The sequence below is a fragment of the Rhinoraja longicauda genome, chromosome 19 (genome assembly GCF_053455715.1).
Source record: "Rhinoraja longicauda isolate Sanriku21f chromosome 19, sRhiLon1.1, whole genome shotgun sequence".
NCBI classification, from domain to species: domain Eukaryota; kingdom Metazoa; phylum Chordata; class Chondrichthyes; order Rajiformes; family Arhynchobatidae; genus Rhinoraja; species Rhinoraja longicauda.
Window position 1 is genome coordinate 40,488,172 of NC_135971.1, and position 5,406 is coordinate 40,493,577.

Genomic DNA, 5,406 nt, shown 5'->3' on the forward strand with positions numbered 1-5,406 from the left:
GATGTCCCCGCCGAAGGCGGCGTACTTTAAAGTACTGCAGCTCGAGCGCACAAGGTGCGCGTGGAATTGTTAGCGGCGCCGTGGTTGTGCTGGCGGTGACCATGGCTGCCTGCTCCTTTGGTTCACGATGTCCCCGCCGAAGGCGGCGTACTTTAAAGTACTGCAGCTCGAGCGCACAAGGTGCGCGGGGAATTGTTAGCGGCGCCGTGCTTGTGCTGGCGGTGACCATGGCTGCCTGCTCCTTTGGTTCACGATGTCCCCGCCGAAGGCGGCGTACTTTAAAGTACTGCAGCTCGAGCGCACAAGGTGCGCGGGGAATTGTTAGCGGCGCCGTGGTTGTGCTGGCGGTGACCATGGCTGCCTGCTCCTTTGGTTCACGATGTCCCCGCCGAAGGCGGCGTACTTTAAAGTACTGCAGCTCGAGCGCACAAGGTGCGCGGGGAATTGTTAGCGGCGCCGTGCTTGTGCTGGCGGTGACCATGGCTGCCTGCTCCTTTGGTTCACGATGTCCCCGCCGAAGGCGGCGTACTTTAAAGTACTGCAGCTCGAGCGCACAAGGTGCGCGTGGAATTGTTAGCGGCGCCGTGGTTGTGCTGGCGGTGACCATGGCTGCCTGCTCCTTTGGTTCACGATGTCCCCGCCGAAGGCGGCGTACTTTAAAGTACTGCAGCTCGAGCGCACAAGGTGCGCGGGGAATTGTTAGCGGCGCCGTGCTTGTGCTGGCGGTGACCATGGCTGCCTGCTCCTTTGGTTCACGATGTCCCCGCCGAAGGCGGCGTACTTTAAAGTACTGCAGCTCGAGCGCACAAGGTGCGCGTGGAATTGTTAGCGGCGCCGTGGTTGTGCTGGCGGTGACCATGGCTGCCTGCTCCTTTGGTTCACGATGTCCCCGCCGAAGGCGGCGTACTTTAAAGTACTGCAGCTCGAGCGCACAAGGTGCGCGGGGAATTGTTAGCGGCGCCGTCGTTGTGCTGGCGGTGACCATGGCTGCCTGCTCCTTTGGTTCACGATGTCCCCGCCGAAGGCGGCGTACTTTAAAGTGCTGCAGCTCGAGCGCACCATGTGCGTGGGGAATTGTTAGCGGGGGCGTCGTTGTGCTGGGGGCTGACTGTCCCTAGTGGGTATAGGATAATGTTAATGTACGGGGATCGCTGGGCGGCACGGACTTGGAGGGCCGAAAAGGCCTGTTTCCGGCTGTATGTGTATGATATGATATGATATGATGCCTGCCTGCTCATTTGGTTCATGATGTCCACGCGGCAGGCGGAATATTTTAAAAGCACTGTTCTGTACGAAGTGCACAATGTCCGTTGGGGAAATGCAGCTGGGGGTCGGTCGACCGGCTGACGACGCCTGCCTGCCGATTTGGTTCACGATGTCCCCGCCGAAGGCGGCATACTTGAAAGTACCGCCGTTCGCGGCGCGCAATTTGCGGGGGGAGGAATTGTTAGTGCACGTCTGTGTGCTAGGTGACGATGCTTGCCGACTTGGTTCATGCCGTCCACGCCGAAGACGGCGCCGTTTAAAGTACTGCCGCTCGAGGTGCACAATTTGCGGGGGAATTGTTAATGGGCGTCGGCGTGCTGGGTGACGATGTGGAGATGTGGAACGCCGAGCCAGATCTATCTTATTTGTTTGCTTGGCCCACTGGACTTTGCGTGGGCTTTGCAACACTGTGTGCTAGGTTAAATCACGGCCAATAGAGTGAGTGTTTTTAATGATCCTGATCTGATAAGGGGACTAGAGGTAAAAGAGCCGTTAGGAGGCAGTGATCACAACACGATAAGTTTTACTCTGCAAATGGAAAGGTAGAAGGGAAAATCGGAAGTGTCTGTATTACAGTATAGCAAAGGGGATTACAGAGGCATGAGGCGGGAGCTGGCCAAAATTGACTGGAAGGAGGCCCTAGCAGGGAAGACGGTAGAACAGCAATGGCAGGTATTCCAGGGAATAATGCAGAGGTTGCAGGATCAATTTATTCCAAAGAGGTGGAAAGACTCTAAGGGGAGTAAGAGACACCTGTGGCTGACAAGGGAAGTCAGGGACAGCATAAAAATTAAGGAGAGGAGGTATAACATAGCAAAGAAGAGTGGGAAGACAGAGGATTGGGACTCTTTTAAAGAGCAACAAAAGTTAACTAAAGAGGCAATGCGGGGAGAAAAGATGAGGTGCGAGGGTAAACTAGCCAATAATATAAAGGAGGATAGCAAAAGTTTTTTTAGGTACGTGAAGAGGAAAAAAATAGTCAAGGCAAATGTGGGTCCCTTGAAGACAGAAACGGGGGAATTTATTATGGGGAACAAAGAAATGGCAGACGAGTTAAACCGTTACTTTGGGTCTGTCTTCACTGAGGAAGATACACACAATCTCCCAAATGTTCTAGGGGCCGGAGAACCTAGGGTGATGGAGGAACTGAAGGAAATCCACATTAGGCAGGAAATGGTTTTGGGTAGACTGATGGGACTGAAGGCTGATAAATCCCCAGGGCCTGATGGTCTGCATCCCAGGGTACCTAAGGAGGTGGCTCTAGAAATAGTGGAAGCATTGGAGATCATTTTTCAATGTTCTATATAGATTCAGGATCAGTTCCTGTGGATTGGAGGATAGCAAATGTTATCCCACTTTTTAAGAAGGGAGGGAGAGAGAAAACGGGTAATTATAGACCAGTTAGTCTGACATCAGTGGTGGGGAAGATGCTGGAGTCAATTAGAAAAGACGAAATTGCTGAGCATTTGGATAGCAGTAACAGGATCATTGCGAGTCAGCATGGATTTACGAAGGGGAAATCATGCTTGACAAATCTACTGGAATGTTTTGAGGATGTAACTAGGAAAATTGACAGGGGAGAGTCAGTGGACGTGGTGTACCTCGACTTTCAGAAAGCCTTCGACAAGCTCCCACATAGGAGATTAGTGGGCAAAATTAGGGCACGTGGTATTGGGGGTAGGGTACTGACATGGATAGAAAATTGGTTGACAGACGGAAAGCAAAGAGTGGGTATAAATGGGTCCCTCTCGGAATGGTAGGCAGTGACCAGTGGGGTACCGCAAGGTTCGGTGCTGGGACCCCAGCTATTTACGATATGCATTAATGACTTAGACGGAGGGATTAAAAGTACCATTAGCAAATTTGCAGATGATACTAAGCTGGAGGGTAGTGTGAATTGTGAGGAAGATGCAATAAGGCTGCAGGATGACTTGGACAGGTTGTGTGAGTGGGCGGATACATGGCAGATGCAGTTTAATGTAGATAAGTGCGAGGTTATTCACTTTGGAAGTAAGAGTAGAAAGGCAGATTATTGTCTGAATGGTGTCAAGTTAGGAGGAGGGGGAGTTCAACGAGATCTGGATGTCCTAGTGCATCAGTCAATGAAAGGAAGCATGCAGGTACAGCAGGCAGTGAAGAAAGCCAATGGAATGTTGGCCTTCGTAACCAGAGGAGTTGAGTATAGGAGCAAAGAGGTCCTTCTACAGTTGTAGCGGGCCCTGGTGAGACCGCACCTGGAGTACTGTGTGCAGTTTTGGTCTCCAAATTTGAGGAAGGATATTCTTGCTATGGAGGGCGTGCAGCGTAGGTTCACTAGGTTAATTCCCGGAATGGCGGGACGGTCGTATGTTGAAAGGCTGGAGCGATTGGGCTTGTATACACTGGTATTTAGAAGAATGAGGGGGGATCTTATTGAAACATATACGATAATTAGGGGATTGGACACATTAGAGGCAGGAAACATGTTCCCAATGTTGGGGGAGTCCAGAACAAGGGGCCACCGTTTAAGAATAAGGGGTAGGCCATTTAGAACGGAGATGAGGAAGAACCTTTTCAGTCAGAGAGTGGTGAAGGTGTGGAATTCTCTGCCTCAGAAGGCAGTGGAGGCCAGTTCGTTGGATGCTTTCAAGAGAGAGCTGGATAGAGCTCTTAAGGATAACGGAGTGAGGGGGTATGGGGAGAAGGCAGGAACGGGGTACTGATTGAGAGTGATCAGCCATGATCGCATTGAATGGCGGTGCTGGCTCGAAGGGCTGAATGGCCGACTCCTGCACCTATTGTCTATTGTCTATTGTCTATAATCAACCACTTTATTTTGCCCGTCTTTGTGACTCCTCTTTGACACGTCGATCACCGCTGAGGCTGTTTTACCTGTTTCCCCTATGTACCGTAAGGTACACTCCTTACATTGAACTGCATACACCCCATTATTTCGCTCACGGGTTATCCTCTGTGCTATCCAGTCTCTCCTGTCACCCTGTTCTATGTTTTTGTCTATTACCCAGTGGGAGCAGGCCCCATATTGACATTAATTTGTAACCCTACTGCTCCCCTCGTCTGCTGGTTTTATCACCATCTCATGTTTATCCCTCAGCTCTGCCGTGGTCTCCCTCTCTTTTTTTCTGGTGAGGTTCGGCCTATCCTTTGTCATGGGCATATCCCAGGCTGTTTTAGTAACGTTCTTTTAAAACGTGTCGTGTTTGTTTGGCTTTACCCACGTTCCAGCATTAGAGGCCAATTTTTGCAATGTTTCCTGGGTGGGATTTGCCGGTTTTACAAATGGTGTCACTATCTCACCCTGCTTCCTGATACCCTTATGGGGTCGGCTCTGTTCTTGCAGAACCCTCGGGTGGTGCAGAGTCTGGGCCTTGTTATCAATATCTTGCCCTGCTTCCCGATACCCTTGCGGGTTCGGCTCTGTTCTTGCAGATCCCTCAGGTGGTGCAGAGTCTGGGCGGCATCGTCACCCAGCACACCGACGCCCACTGAAAATTACCCACGCACAGTGCGCGCCTGGAGCGGCAGTAGTTCAAACTACCCCTACCCCTACCCCTACCCCTACCGCTACCCCTACCCCTACCCCTACCCCTAACCCTAACCCTAACCCTAACCCTAACCCTAACCCTAACCCTAACCCTAACCCTAACCCTAACCCTAACCCTAACCCTAACCCTAACCCTAACCCTAACCCTAACCCTAACCCTAACCCTAACCCTGACCCTAATGCAGGCAGAGTTATTTATAAAGTGGCCCAGACTCTGCACCACCTGAGGGTTTTGTAACAGAACCAACCCCATAAGGGTTTCAGGAAGCAGGGCAAGATATTGATAACAAGGCGCAGACTCTGCACCACCTCAGGGTTCTGCAAGAACAGAGCCGACCCCATAAGGGCATCAGGAATCAGGGCAAGATATTGATAAAATGGCCCAGACTCTGCACCACCTGAGGGTTCTGCAAGAACAGAGCCGACCCCATAAGGGCATCAGGAAGCAGGGCAAGATATTGGTAACAAGGCCCACGGGGAAGGCGGCATACTTTGGGGTTATTTTGTAGTGAGTTTTGAAGGCATGTGCTAGTGTTACGCATACCGAGGGCGCGCAAAGTTCGGCGCGCCCGGGCCAAAACGCCTCTGCTGGCCGC